This window comes from Eptatretus burgeri, chromosome 1 (genome assembly GCF_056783735.1).
Source record: "Eptatretus burgeri isolate ZD-2024b chromosome 1, Ebu_testis_v1, whole genome shotgun sequence".
In the NCBI taxonomy this organism is placed as follows: Eukaryota; Metazoa; Chordata; class Myxini; order Myxiniformes; family Myxinidae; genus Eptatretus; species Eptatretus burgeri.
The window spans coordinates 42438052-42454853 of NC_140961.1; the positions used below are offsets into that span (position 1 = coordinate 42438052).

A 16802-nucleotide genomic window follows, 5' to 3' on the forward strand; every position below is an offset into this window, starting at 1 on the left:
CACCCTAACCACGAAGCCAACACCAGGCTTGGCAGCCAGGTACTGTATAATTCCAAGTAATTCATCACCTCTAATTTAGCACCGACAATACTATAAAAAAAACTAGGACACTCAGTGGAGTGCAAACCTCCGCCACGTAATGCCTGATCCATGAGAACATATCGGCCCAATACATTTTTGAAATATCATGCTATACAGTACCATATCGTTTTTGGCCCTATCTCTTTATGGTGAAGAATCACTTTAAAAATTAAATAATTTTCGTATCCAGATTCGGATCTTCACCAAAATCAAATCAATTCATCCTTTCCACACACCCAACATGTCCACCAAGATTCATTCAAATCCATCCAACCTTTTTGAGATATCGTGCAACATATATATATATATATATATGTATATATATATATATATATATATATGTATATATATATATGTATATATATATATATATATGTATATATATATGTATATATATATGTATATATATATGTATATATATATATATATATATATATATATATATATATATATATATATATATATATATATATATATATATATATATATATATATATATGTATATGAGTTTAGCCCTATCTCTCAATGGTGAAGAATCACTTAAAAAATTCTCGTAGTTGGATCCGGATCCGGATCTTCACCCAAATCGAATCAGTTCGTCCTTGTCACACCAAATCTGTCCACAAAATTTTATCCAAATCCGTCAACAACTTTTTGCGATATCCTCTACACAAACAGACAAACAAGCAAACAGACAGCAAGGGGTGAAAACATAACCTCCTTCACCTTCGGTGGTGGAGGTAAGAATGTCACAATAAATACATACAATATTTAAAATAAAATAATAGGTAAAATAGCCAATAATACGATACAAGAAGGCAATACAACACAACAAGGACGACTTAAGTGCCTTTGGATAGACACCATTTTGAGTGGTTGTTGGGTGTCAGAATTGTGATCTTGGCGATACAGAAATGAAGATGATTTGTAATACTGCCTACCACCGGATGGCGCTACACGATATACATTTAGAGAGAGAATTAGGCTCTTCCACCCACAACAAATCCCCTACCCTGTAGGTTTGAAATTGTTTTCTTGCATCTCCATTTCCCAAGAGGATGCCAACGGTATGTAATTTAATGGGGTTCCTATTTGTGGGGCCGATTCTATCAATGGACAGACAGATAAAAATACAACAATATATTTACATTAATGTGTGTATATACTGTTATGGTTTCTCACCACTCCGGCGTACGAGCGACCGCTTTTAACTAATCGCAGCCGCGCACCCACCGGGCGTGGCAAACCTCGTCACAGCTTTCGGATCAACGCCGAAATCCAGCTACGGGTGTGTTTTTAATCACACCGTAAATCAGCCAACTATTCTGTCCACGCGCGACAGGGTCCGATCGCCGAATTGTTGATTTACCTAAGTATGCGCGCAGACAGAAATGCCAGGGATTTACACCTCAACGACACCTGCTTGGAAACGAGCCGCTTAAGAAGCTCGCTCCGTTTGCGATTTGCCGAGCGGTGTATATCGCCAAGCCCCACCGGATCCGATTACTTTATCGGCTATTTAAAAGCCAGCTAATATCCCAAACGCAATACGGCAGCTCAATTGAGGGAAAGGACGCAACAAACAGGTGAACATTCACACAATGACATTTATTTGTACACACGTATGCAATCAAACACGTAAGCAATCATGTAGTCAATAAAGTAATGCAGAAACGAGCAAGACAAAGAACTACAACCATTCTATTATTATGTACACAATCACTTAACAGTTCATTACTTGACGGACAAGGTGCCACGACATTCACACAAAGAAAAACCCTAGGAAAGGAAAGGGCAGAACTGGACCTCGTGGGCCTTTAATAGTTCACGGAGCTGTGGAGACCGCAAGAGCTCCGAGAGGCCGTGCTGGCTACATGCCACCTTCGTGGTGACTCGCTGGTTGACCCTCGACGTTTTGTCGACACGGCAGTTGGTGCTGCGCGACTTGCTTGGCCCAGGCCCCACCGTGCGGCCTGGTGGTTCGGCCTCGCCGACGACGCCTAAGAGGAATGAACGGTCCTTTGCTCTTTCGAGAGTTGATGCTCTTTTAAGAGCCCGCCCGTTCCTCAGCGTTGGCTCAGACCATTCTGTCGCCGGCTGGCGACCTCTCTCCGGCTTTCTCCACCGACCTGTGGTTCTGCGCAGCATGGCAGGCTGGCTGCACTCCGACTGCCCTCCACTGGACTCGAACCTTGTCGGGCTGCTGGCTTCCTCCGACTCGACGCCAGCTCGACTCCAGACTTCCACTCCTCTGCAGCTCCCCGACAGACTGCTTGCTTGGCGTTCAGCACGCCTTTATATGGGGTCCGTTGAAGGTGCGTTTGATCTCCCACCTCTCACCCCCCCCCCGCTGGCTCCGCCCCTTTTGTGATTCTGATCCGATCTCTTTGCGAAGCTGGGACATGCGCGGACGTGGGTGAAATCATCAACCACGCGGACGTTGCAGGAATCATTGGCTCCCGTGTTTGTCGGCGGAGATGCCGCTCGTCCGGGGGATTCGCTGTGGCTGGCGAAAAGATGGCGGCGTAACGGAGATGAAGGTGAGGCGATGTTGTGGTTGCTTTTTGGTGGGGATGGCGTGGTGGTTGAGATAGTGGTTGTGGTTGGTGCTGTGGTGGGGATGGTGTGGTTGTTGAGAGGCGGTTGTGGTTGTTCAGATGTGGTTGTTCCAAAATAAAGATAGCAAAAGAATAATGGCTGACTCAAAGATCACAGCCCGATCACACAAATAAATCCCTTTAGACATCGGTGGGGAAATCTAATCTGAACACACACTTACCGACATAACTGATCTCTGGGAAGCCTAAATGGTGTTCTGCTGTGAATTTCCACAACCATAACAATACATATATATATATATATATATATATATATATATATATATATATATATATATATATATATATATATATATATATATATACATACATATGGTGTTTTCAGACAAGGTTTCAACAAATTGAAGCAGCATCCCATACTGCAAGAATTGTTATGCAATTTCTCAGGTAACGGTTTAGTATTGTTTCATGGCCACTCCGATCTATGGATTTGACCCCAGTGGATTTCTTCCTCTGGGGGATTTTGAGGTTTTCTTTTTGAGCCAGGCTTACAAGACATTTCCTACATGTATAGATGAACTTATGATGAGGAACACTGAAGCCATCATTGCATTTGATAATGACACATTGAAAGCAGCAATGAACAATGTACTGGTTCAATGCAGGGAGTGCATCAATTGTGATGGACAGCATTTAAAAGATGTTATTTTTCAGAATCAGAGCTGGGTTGTGCACACAACTATGATGCCACACAATCTCCCATATCTGTACTTCACTCTAGTGTGCTTAAAACATGATTTACTTTGTTCAGTCTTGTTTTATTACAGAAATCAATGTCAGATATCAATGCTACACACCCTGTATAAAACTACAACGGTACTCGGTTGAGCGCATACCTCCACCAGGCTGAACAGTATGTTTTGTATTCCACTGATAGGCCAGATCTGGATCCGGACCTGAACCAAAATCGAATCAGCTTGTTCTTGTCAAATTACCCAACTCATCCACCAAGTTTTGTCAGAACTCATCCACAACTTTTTGAGATATCATGCTATATATCGTTTTTGGTTCCATCTCTCAGTTGTGAAGAATCACTTCAAAAATAAATTAAAAAAAAAAACTTGAAAAAAATCAGTGTCTGGATCTTCACAAAGATTGAATCAATTTGTCGTTGTCACACCCCCAATCTGTCCACCAAGTTTCGTCCAAATCTGTCCATAACTTCTTGAGATATCCTGCTCACAGATATAGAAACAAACAGACAGACAGACTGACAAACACAGGGATGAAAACATAACCTCCTTCCACCTTCGGTGACAGAGGTAATAAAATGGGTGAGAGGAGAGGGGAGGAACATAGCAAGCTTTGCATCAGAGAGCTTGAAACGTGGATAGTTCATTGAGGTCGAAAATGTCACAGGTATAGACATGGAGGATGACATGAGATGGTCGCCTGCGCCATCACCGTGAAGCACTGGAGTTAAGAGTGGGATTGAGCAGCCTCTGGAAGGTGGTTCCAAAAACGTGAGAAAAGAGGAATAAAAGAGTTGAGGTGTGAGGAATGTCTGGATTTTGGAGATTAATCAGGATAGGATTACACTGAAGGAATGCATACATTTTGGAGGAGCAGGGGAAGGCATGAGTGCTGAGAGAGCAGAAGTAGCTCGACTGGAGAATGAGGTTTAAAAATAAAAGAGAGACCACCAACCTGTGTGATAGGTCTACTTCAGAGGAAGAGAACTTACGTTTTGACTTTTTTTTTAAATCTCATGTCAAGAGCTTTGAATTATACTGGATCCAGGAATGAAACGGGGACATCACAGCCTGTAGGAGAGAGCAATACTTCATTGAGCTACGAACAAAGGCCTTGTACGTCATGAGAAATTCGGACTTATAATTAAAGGCATCTAGTAAGTTTAATCCGATTTCCAAAATAATGTGAATCAACCAAAAACTGCCGCCCTGTGATTGTATAGCTGTTAAAAGGAGTTTTTAAATTGTGAATATTGTCGCTCAGCCATTCAGCCGGCTGTTTCAAACCGCCTGACCATCCACCTGAACATAATAAATAGATGACCACTAAAAGAGAACTAAAATGAAATTTCACCATATATCAAGCATACATTGAGTGGAACTCCCAAAGCTTCCTCGCTTGACCATTCAAATTGTCACGCAAGCTTGTCAAACATTCATTGGAACTTCCATTAGTGGCTGTTCATACTGTGGAGGATGAAAGGCAGCTGTTGTGTGTCATTTTAAGGACAGTTTGTACGTGACATAGACTTGATTCTTTTGAGATTGAATAAGAGAGGCCTTCCACACGTCATGGACGTGCTTGTGCCAATTTTTCTCGCTTTGCAGGGGAGGGTGAGTGAGCAAAGGTGAAAAGGTCAGCTGGTCGGTCTATGGTATCCATGTATGGTAGTCGAGGTGTGAAAATAAACTCAAAGGAGCACGTCGGGCATGAACAGCAAACATATTTGGCAAAAGGTAGCACAGACAAGCTGTGCAGGAATTTTTTTCCGAAAAAAGCAACTGTTAACTGTTAAGGGCCTATCTACTTATTGCTTACACAAGGGGAGTGAGCAAGGGGTTGCTAATGAATATAGTGGGAGTAGAGAGGGTCAAAATTTGTGCAATATTTGCATTCATACTAAATAGATACTCCCTCATGTGGAATTTTAAAAAGTGCATGTAAAGATGATGTGAAGATCCCAAATTAAGATTTGATTCGATGTTGGTCTGAAAAATGATACACGTCGTTCAATGCTGGCAAATCTCAGTCTCATTTTGTCATTTGACGATCCTATGACTGTAAGGATTGTCAAACGAACCCACCTATCTACATGGTCATCTAATGCAGGAAGAGGTTCAGTTCCTTGAACCTCTCAGCCTCACCTGTATGTCCAACTGTATCCTTTTTACCCTCTGTTTATAACTCACTCTTCGATGAGCCTCGATTTTGTAAGATAAATAAGTAAAAAAGTCAATGTAACATGAATGGAAATTTATAGAGGAAATGAGAAACAATACAAGACTTTTAAAATGCCAAAATCTGTCCCAGGGTGCTCGGTGCGCATGTGCAAAACCTCAAGAAATAGCAGTGTCCGGGGCACCTTTTAAGTACCATATATTGTGTGTGTGAGAGAAGCCTGGTGTTGGCGCAGTGGTTAGGGCAGCGGCTTGGGATACAAAAGGTCCTGAGTTCAAGCCCCGTTGGGCCACTGAATTAATACACCAGGGGGTTGACTCAGCCTGTCATCCTACCGAGGTCGGCGAAATGAGTACCAGTGTACTGGGCCGGTGTATACCCCCGGTTAAAATAGGTGTATCATATCCCTGTGTCGTAAGAGGCGACCAGGGTTGCGTCAGGAAGGGCATCCGGCGTAAAACATGTGCCAAATCACTATGCGGATCATACGGATGATCCGCTGTGGCGACCTCTAAAGGGAGCAGCCGAAAGAAGAAGAAGAAGAAGAAGATATTGTGTGTGTGTGAGATCAATGTTGTTTCCTAAAATGGCTCACAAAGCTTCTAAAATAAGGCAAAAAATACTTGGAAAAGTACCTGAGAGAAAGGGGTGTGCCTCTGTACAATGAAAGAGTTGGACAACTTTATCAGCGAGCCGAACACTGCAAATTCTGCCTGAACCGCAAATTCCTGATGATATGGGCTGATGCAAGGTCTGAGTGGACAGGTGTGTGCTACCCAACCCCCCCCCCCCCCCGACGGACAGGACGTTAATGGACTTTGAACCTTGTGGGAGTGCCTCCTGTGAACATGGCAGGCTTGGTGGACATCTGCAATGTGGGACTTTCGAAATGATGCATGCGATTACAATGCCTTTTGCATATGTGCTGTGTGTGCGATTTCAGCAACTCACTTCTGTGAGAAGTGGCTCTTTTAACCTGCTGTTGCTTGGAAGAAATCTGTACAGGAAAGTCTTTCAAGTATAATTTTCAGCATTTAAATGAAAGAGTGGCATATTTAAAGAGGGCTAACCGTAATTGTTGTGTTCCTGGATGCAAATTGAACTCTCCTAAATACAAAAAATACGAGAAATATCTGTGGATGAGATGTGTTGAGTTCCTACCATTTCCTGTTAATGGAAGTGAGCAGTTGCAGACATGCACACATGGATGCAGACACACACACACACACACACACACACACACACACACACACACACACACACACACACACACACACACACACACACACACACACACACACACACACACACACACACACACACACACACACTCCAATTTTGACCATTCGCAGAATACCAGATGTGAAGATATGGCGTGAGATCTTCCAAGGAGACAGTCTTTCCCCCCCCCCCCTTGTTTCGTCTGGCTCTGGACCCACTGAGTTGCCTCATCAACAAACAAGGACATGGATACACCCTAACAACGAATAGAAGAACATCCAAAGAAACAGGAAATGTGACACACCTCCTATACATGGATGATTAAAAGCTCCGCACCGAATGATGAAAAATTGACAGAACAGCTAAAACGAGTAAAACGGTTCTCCGAGAACATTCAAATCTCTCCACAAGAAACAAAATCAAAGCCATAAACCAACTCGCAGTACCAGTGTTCCAATACAACTGTGGAATAATAAACTGGCCCCAATAAGAAATCAATAAGTTCGACATCAAAATAAAAAAAACAATGTCACCCGCAGGGTGACCCGTATCTTGCCAAAAGGTGACCACGTGTGACTTCTTTAAGGTCACACTGAGGTGAACAGAGCTGCAATCCACCAGGAGCGACTCCTTGAGGAATATCTGCCTCTGAGAGATTCCGATGAGAATCGTTCTACAGAGTAAAAAAAAAATAAATGACCGTTTTTACAGCCATTTTTCCCTGCTGTGCAGGGGTTAGGCTTTTTCTTGAGGCAATGTTTTTTTTTTATGGTCGGATGCCCTTCCTGACGCCAACCCTGGTCGCCTCTTACGACACACAGGGATATGGTACACCTATTCTAACCGGGGCATACACCGGGACCAGTACACTGGTACTCACTTCGCCGACCTCAGATGGATGACAGGCTGAGTTAACCCCCTGGTGTTAATTAAGCAGCCAACGGGGCTTGAACTCAGGATCCTGGGATCCCAAGCCGCCACCCTAACCACTAAGCCAACACCAGGCTTAATCGTTCTACAGAGTAACCATGAAAAAATATGCGTTTGCCTCATAACGTCACCAAATGGCATCACCAAATGACGTCATCATGTCTCAAGCTTGACATATCTAGAAAGCACTCATCGGGGTGTTTAATTTGAGGTACTACACGATATGGTTCCTAAAACTTGAAACTTTGACCTTGGGGTCAAATATGTTTGACCTCAGGTGCTAACCATGAAGGTCAAGGCCAATCGCCACCAAAAACTAATCAGCTGAGCGCCAGACCATATACTACATTCCCATAAAGTTTGGAGACTATTAGATTAAAATTACTCAAAAAATAAGGGTTTCGTCGACTCTCCTGATTTGCGACAAAGTGACCTTGACCTTTGACCTTGACCTTCCAAATTTTGTGCGCTGAAAGGGACCTCTATAGGCCTCTGATATGCGAAGTTACAAAAATTTCCAATGATAACTGTGCTCTGCAGAATTTTTATACGTGATTACAGACAAACAAACAAACAAACAAAAAAAAAACATACAAGCTGACTAACATTTCTTGCAAAAACTTCGTTTTGGCAAGATAACAAGAAAACTCCTAACCATCCACAAAATGATCTACAAAAACCAGAACATCCCGAGAATGTACCTGCCGAGATGAGAGGGAGAGGGACAGAGTGGTCTGATAGAACTCAACCAGGTGCACAGAGCGACGAGTGCAGGAATAGCCGAGTATGTGAAATGCTCAATAGACTATTGGATTCAATTCGTAAACAAACACGAACACAAGTGTGAATAGAAGATCCACTGAGTGAAGCAGTAATATAACAAATACAGCCCCAACTAGAGGGGGAGCACTCGGGAGAGTGCAAAACCTCCACCGCCAATACTGCTGGGTCACTCAAGTGAACCTTATATCTTATTCATTAAATATGTCAACTGTGCTGACAGTTATAGTTAATTTCTCCAACATTTTTTTTTGGGGGGGGGGCGGGGGGTTGGAAATCACTTAAAACATGTAGAAATGCAAAAAAAAAAGAAATCGAAATTGTTGAAAAAAAAGTTGCAAAATTTTTTTTTTCTCTAACAATTTTTTTTTGGGGGGGGGGGGAAGGTTGGAAATCACTTAAAATTTGTAGAAATGCAAAAAAAATATTTTTTTTCTCTAAATTTTTTTTGGGGGGTGGGGGGGGGGGTTGGAAATTACTTAAAACATGGAGAAATGCAAAAAAATATTTTTTTTCTCGAACAATTTTTTTTTGGGGAGGAGGGGGACCAAGTCCAAAATTTATGGCATGATCCTTGGACCATCCCTAACTCCCCCACCAAGTTTCGTCAAAATCCGTCGAGGAGTTTTTCCGTAATACTGTTCACAAACAAACAAACAAGCAGTCATAGACTGGTACTTACGAAATCGTCAACTTGACCTCTGACCTTGTCTAATAAAAGCTGTCTCGAGAGAAGGTAGCGACGCAAACCAGAAGTTTCTACGATGATTCTGTATCAAACCATCAAAAATCGTAACGTCGACCGAAGCAAAAATCTCCATTTCTCCACGCAATTATACCTTTACGTAACTCAACGACGCGTCTGCTCGAGCGCACTGCATCATGGGACGACCCGTGATGCGTCAAGTGAAATATTTTTATACAATCTTAAAACGTCTCCAAAACATCCGATTTTTACCAGAATTTCGACAACCGAGTTTTAAGCGTCCTGAGCGATCACAAAAACCGAAGACAAAATTAAAATCGAAGTTAAAACGAACTCGTAACGTCGAGCGAAGCAAAAATACTCCATTTCTCCACATGAATTTACGGAATTATGTTTGACCTCACTGTGACCTTGACCTTTGACCGATTTTGACCAAAATCTAATCAGCACTCGCCATAACCCTCCTGAATCACGTGGTGTAATTTGACATTGGTAGCTACTTCCGTTCTCGAGTTATCGTGCCTACAAACAAACAAACAAACAAACAAACAAGCAGTCATAGACTAGTACTTACGAAATCGTCAACTTGACCTCTGACCTTGTCTTATAAAAGCTGTTTCGAGAGAAGGTAGCGACGCAAACCAGAAGTTTCTACAATGATTCTGTACCAAACCATAAAAATCGAATGTTTTGGATGTTTGACCTTACTGTGACCTTGACCGTTGACCGATTTTGACCAAAATCTAATCAGCGCAAGCCATCACCCTCCTGAATCACGTGGTGTAATTTAACCTTGGTAGATTCTTCCGTTCTCGAGTAATCTGTACCAAACCATCAAAAGTCGAATATTTGACCTCACTGTGACCTTGACCTTTGACCAATTTTGACCGAAATCTAATCAGCACTAGCCATCACCCTCCTGAATCACGTTGTGTAATTTGACATTGGTAGCTTCTTCCGTTCTCAAGTTATCGTGCCTACAAACAAACAAACAAACAAACAAGCAGTCATAGACTGGTACTTACGAAATCGTCAACTTGACCTCTGACCTTGTCGAATAAAAGCTGTCTCTTGAGAAGGTAGCGACGCAAACCAGAAGTTTCTACGATGATTCTGTACCAAACCATCAAAAATTGAATGTTTTGGATGCTTGACCTCACTGTGACCTTGACCTTTGACCGATTTTGACCAAAATCTAATCAGCGCTATCCACCACCCTCCTGAATCACGTGGTGTAATTTGACATTGGTAGCTGCTTCGGTTCTCGAGTTATCATTTTTTGGATGTTTGACCTCACTGTGACTCTAAGGTGACATTTCTAAAATCCTAAATTTTCAACTGATTGACTTGAAATTTGAAGAGGATTTATATATCAGGTCATATAATTCAACTGCCAATTATTTTTGAGGTCAACATAGACCAAAAGGGCAACATAGGCCAAAGGTCAACAACAGGTGAAATTTGTAAAATCCTTAGTTTTCATCCCATTGATTGAAATGAGAAGAGAATTTGCATATCAGGTCACTGAATTCAACCACCAATTATAATTTTTGAGATCAACATGGGCCAAGAATCCACCAATCTGACCCTCCAATCAACTGTGGTCCACCTTCGTTTGTGGAAACACAGGCTGCGGTGAACAGGTTGAAATGGGGCAAAGCTCCTGGGATCTGTGGCATCCATGCTGAACTTCTCAAGGCTGGTGGAAATGCTGCACTCGTGTCGTTGCATGCAGTTTTGTGCTCTGTCTGGAACACGGGCATCATCCCAACTGACTGGAAGAGGGGCCTTGTTGTCCCTCTCTGGAAAGGGAAGTGTGATCGCCAGGACTGCAACAACTACCGAGGGGTGACACTGCTCTCAGTGCCAGGCAAGGTCTTTGCTTGGATAATTCTTGTTAGGGTTTGCCGCCATCTGCTTCAGCACCAGCGCCCAGAGCAGTCAGGCTTTACACCAAAGAGGTCAACAATTGACCGTATCCTTGCTCTTCGGGTTCTTACCATACACAGACGAGAGTTTCGGCAGGGTCTGCTTGCAGCCGATCTTGATCTCTGCAAAGCATTTGATTCAGTGAATCGGGATGCCCTCTGGAGGATTCTTGGTCTTCATGGGTGCCACCAAAACTGATCAATCTGATGTGAGAACGTTACTCTGGAATTGAGAGTGCTGTGAGATGATGTGGTGATACCATCTCTGACTTATTTCCAGTTGTTGATGGAGTTTGTCAGGGGTGTGTACTGGCCCCCACACTTCTGAACACTTGTTTAGACTGCATTCTGGGGATGGTGTCGGAGAGATCAATCTCTGGTGCATCGTTTGGGAATGTCAAGATCTCTGACCTTGATTTTGCAGATGAAGCAGTCATCTTTGTGGAGACTCTGGCTATCTTTTTGGGGACCCCCGAGGTGCTGATTAAGGAGTCAGAGCCACTGGGATTACGGGTTTCCTGTGTGAAAACTCAGGACCAGGCTTTCAATGACATCTTGGATGCTGCAATCTTGTCTGTGCCTGTTTGTGGTGAGGATGTTGAAGTCATGGAGAGATTCACTTACCTAGGCAGTGATATTCATGTCTCTGCTGGCTGTGAGTTTGAGGTCAATAAACGTCTAGTTTGGGCCTGGGGAGTCATGGATTCACTGGATCATGGGGTGTGGCGCTGTCGGTACCTGTGTAGTAGGACGAAAGTCCGAGTCTTTTGGTCCTTTGCGCTTCCAGTCTTTCTTTACGAATGTGAGACTTGAACTCTGACCAGGGATCTGAGACGGAGACTTAATTCCTTTGGTACCAGGTTTCTTCGGAGAATCCTTAGCTATCACTGGTCAGGCTTTGTGTCCAACGAGTGGTTACTGAGAGAGACTCAAATGAGATTTGTTACCTGCATAGTCCGTGAGCATCAGCTGCGGCTGTATGGACATGCGGCTCATTTTCCTGACGTTGATCCTGCTCACCAGTTCTCTCAGCAAGGCAGCCTCGTGAGTGGAGGAGGCCAATGGGACAACCACGTGCCTCGTGGATGCAGCAGGTTGATCAGCATCTCAAGGAGTTGGGGATGGGCCAGGCATCTGCTTGGGGGATGGTCAGACGGTGGCCTCTGGAGTACTGGCAGAAAGTCGACGCAGCAACGTGCTGCTCCGTCGCATGCTCCCATACCTGACCTGATCAGTCAAAAGGTAAACATCGGCCAAAACGTCGACATCGGCCGAATTTATAAAATTGTTAATTTTCATGCAATTGACTTGAAATTTGAAGGGTATTTGCATATTTGGTCATTTAATTCAACCACAAATTATTTTATGGTCCAATTTGTTTGAGGAATTTCACAAGTATCGTGCGATGCACGATGTCTTTCTTGTTTCAATGTTAATGTGCTTTATATGTATTTTGCATGTTTATTTAAATTATGACGTCTTTATTTCTGGTTGCCGCCGTCCTTCCTCTATATTTTCTGAAAGCAGAGGAACCAAACTCCCCTTTTCCCATAAGCCCTTAATTTTCACTGTCCCGGTTTTAACTATCGTAGCATTTTTCAGTAACGTCACCCACACAATATTTGAAGGTTTACGGTACTGTATGTATAACAGCCCTCACAGTCCCCTCACCCCCCCCCCCATCCAACATGATGAATAGTAAATATAATTCAGAAAAGTTGATTTTATATTTACCCCATGCATTCACAAGCCCCAGATATGTCCTTCCCATTGATGTTCAGAAGCACCCAAACCAGATATGGTCATCATCTTAATTTCGTATTCAGCCTGTGGCTGCTGCCTGTCTCATTGCTGGGAGTGTGGCTGTGCCGCTGATGCAGGAACCCCTGTTTCCAATAAGCTGGTACACTTTTTTGCCGACCTCGAAAGGATGACAAACTGAGTCAACCCACCTAACAGCTTAGGGTTTTGAAGGCAGAGAGTCCAGCAGGTGAGGAGCATAACTGAAGAATGTTCGATCAACAAAAGCCTTCATCTGATTGCGAAGAATTACCAAGAGATTCCTCATGTTAATCCGAAGCATTCTTTCCATGGCTGTAACTCTGGGTCTTTCCCACCAAAATTTTCAGATCACATGAATATGTTTTGCCTTTTGATTTGTGTTACCAACACAGGACTTTCAAAATGTCGTTTGAGGATGTTAAACGAGGCCTTTTGCGCATGCGGTGTGTGTGTGCGTGCGTGCGTGCGTGCGTGCGTGCGTGCGTGCGTGCGTGCGTGCGTGCGTGCGTGCGTGCGTGCGTGCGTGCGTGCGTGTGTGTGTGTGTGTGTGTGTGTGTGTGTGTGTGTACACACATTGAGATGAAAGAGTAGCATTTAGATGAAAGAACAGCAATTTCAAAATGGTTAACCATAATTGTTGTTCCTGAATGCAAATCGGACTCACAGACATCCACATTGAAATATGCAATTTGGTGTCTGTTGGGTCGCCAAAATAGGTGACCCTTATTGTCAGTAATTCTGTCTGTTTGTTTGGATGTTTGTTCGCTTGTCATCAGCATAATTGGTCGTAAACGTGGGCAGATTTTGACCAAACTCGGGTGGTAGGTACATCTTATGACCTAGTGCTTTGGAAATTATGATGGCTGCTAGGGACGCTTTGGTTCCCCAGCAACAACCGAAAAACCTTCAAAATCGGTACCGTTCATGCGAAATCAATTCCGAAAGCCATTATCCCACATAGGGCTATGAAATTTGGCACGAATGATCTTCAGGTCGTATGTGCGAAAATTGGTGAAAATTGAAGGCCCCCGAGCGACCAGGTGAGTGCATCGATACGAATGAAACTTTGCAGGTTCATGGTACTCAATGAGTACTACAACTTTGCTTCAGGACATATTGACCGATTTCGCTTAGGTCAGGGGTCAAAGGTCAATTAGTGCAAAAATCGATAATATGCGAGAGCTGGAGGTGCCTTCGCGCCAAACGCTACTCCTCCTAGGGTTATGGTCGGATGGTCATGAAAATTCACACTAATCGTCTGGAATACATTGTGCACAGACGATCGAGCCGGATTTTCGATTTAGATCTTTGTTCACCCACAGCACCCCCTCGAACTTTGGGGATTTCCGATATCAAACCGCATTTTCGGTACTTTTCATTCAAATGGATACCAAGTAGTTATCAGTCGATGGAACTGGATGAGATTTGATATGCATAATCTTAAGGTGATTCCCAATCCACTATATGACATCCATTTTGCTCTATATCTTATAGTTTCCATGCTCGGCGACCCATCGCCGCCTTCCGGCTTGTCTGTCTGTCTGTCTGTCTGGTGGGTTTTTTGACCACGATACATTCGGTGATTGCTAATCCAATCGCAACCAAACTTGACAGGACGAATGATCACGTGATGGACGTTGTGGCGGTTTAACTCCCCCAACGGTCCAACCCCGATCCCCAAAGGGGGGGGGGAGAGCGTCTTGCACAAACTCCATGTTGAGGTGTATTAAATAGGTTATCACGGCTTTTCATGGGGAACACTTTCCAGACGTAGAAAATTATTACAAACACAAACGTTTCAGTCAATTCTGTCCAACATACAATTACATTTTTAAACATAGTCGCGATGAAACTGAACAGAAGTTTCGAGGAAACTCGACGTGATTGAGGCATTTCTGTACTTATCGCGTTTACCTCAGACGAGTGCAGCACAATCAGAGCCGTCTTGATTTGCGAGGCCTCAAGGTAAGCGGCAACGATCTCTCTCTCGCCAACAAAGCTGCTTACAAGAGTCTTTATGCAGGAATGATGGAAGTTGAACGATCGAGGTTGAGGCGATTTCAACTTGCCAACCTCCCCAAGGGTGTATTATCCGTGTTCGGATAGCTTATTGTGTCCGTCCTTCCAAGGCACCTTCTCATAAAAAAATAACTGCACCAATCTCGAATGATTATGATAACATCAAATTATTAATGTTATTACCAAACAATATACACCCCTAACCCCCCCCAAGGGGGTTTTGTGACGTGTGATGCTGCCCCCCCCCCCACCGACTCCCTCACAGAAGTAAATTATATTTTGGGGAATTTAGAATGTTGAGGCACGGTTTCCAAATCTTCATCATCAGGAGAATGATTGAGTAACATTATATTGACCTGATCTAACATGTTATAATATCATGCATTATCTTATCCTTCCAATGTCCTGATCTAACATGTTATAATATCATGCATTGTCTGATCCTTCCAATGACCTGATCTAACATGTTATAATATCATGCACGGTTTGATCCTTCCAATGTCCTGATCTAACATGTTATTATATCATGCACGGTTTGATCCTTCCAATTTCCTGATCTAACATGTTATAATATCATGCATTGTCTGATCCTTCCAATGACCTGATGTAACATGTTATTATATCATGCACGGTTTGATCCTTCCAATGTCCTGATCTAACATATTATAATATCATGCATTGTCTGATCCTTCCAATGTCCTGATCTAACATGTTATAATATCATGCATTGTCTGATCCTTCCAATGTCCTGATCTAACATGTTATAATATCATGCACAGTTTGATCCTTCCAATGTCCTGATCTAACATGTTATAATATCATGCACGGTTTGATCCTTCCAATGTCCTGATCTAACATATTATAATATCATGCATTGTCTGATCCTTCCAATGTCCTGATCTAACATGTTATAATATCATGCATTGTCTGATCCTTCCAATGTCCTGATCTAACATGTTATAATATCATGCACAGTTTGATCCTTCCAATGTCCTGATCTAACATGTTATAATATCATGCACGGTTTGATCCTTCCAATGTCCTGATGTAACATGTTATAATATCATGCTTTGTCTGATCCTTCCAATGACCTGATCTAACATGTTATTATATCATGCACGGTTTGATCCTTCCAATTTCCTGATCTAACATGTTATAATATCATGCTTTGTCTGATCCTTGCAATGTCCTGATGTAACATGTTATAATATCATGCACCGTTTGATCCTTCCAATGTCCCGATCTAACATGTTATAATATCATGCACGGTTTGATCCTTGCAATGTCCTGATCTAACATGTTATAATATCATGCATTGTCTGATCCTTCAAAATGTCCTGATGTAACATGTTATAATATCATGCATTGTCTGATCCTTCCAATGACCTGATCGAACATGTTATTATATCATGCACGGTTTGATCCTTCCAATTTCCTGATCTAACATGTTATAATATCATGCATTCTCTGATCCTTCCAATGACCTGATGTAACATGTTATAATATCATGCATTGTCTGATCCTTCCAATGACCTGATCTAACATGTTATAATATCATGCACGGTTTGATCCTTCCAATGTCCCGATCAAACATGTAAAATATCATGCACGGTTTGATCCTTCCAAATGTCCTGATCTAACATGTTATAATTTTATGCATTGTCTGATCCTTCCAATGACCTGATATAACATGTTATAATATCATGCATTGTCTTATCCTTCCAATGACCTGATCTAACATGTTATAATATCATGCATTGTCTGATCCTTCCAATGACCTGATCTAACATGTTATAATATCATGCATGGTTTGATCCTTCCAATGTCCCGATCTAACATGTTATAATATCATGCACGGTTTGATCC

The 16802-nt window shown here is 42.6% G+C and overlaps 1 protein-coding gene across 2 annotated transcripts in view; it reads right to left on the minus strand.

Annotated features, from left to right (window-relative positions):
• LOC147034344 (uncharacterized) overlaps positions 1-15496 on the minus strand; it is a 71780-nt gene extending 56284 nt beyond the window's left edge. For both annotated transcript variants that reach the window (XM_085881156.1, XM_085881166.1), the window contains exon 1: positions 14832-15496. The gene's annotated coding sequence lies outside the window, so the exon portion shown is untranslated. The remainder of the gene's footprint in view (positions 1-14831) is intronic.
• Between the last annotated feature and the right edge of the window lie 1306 nt (positions 15497-16802).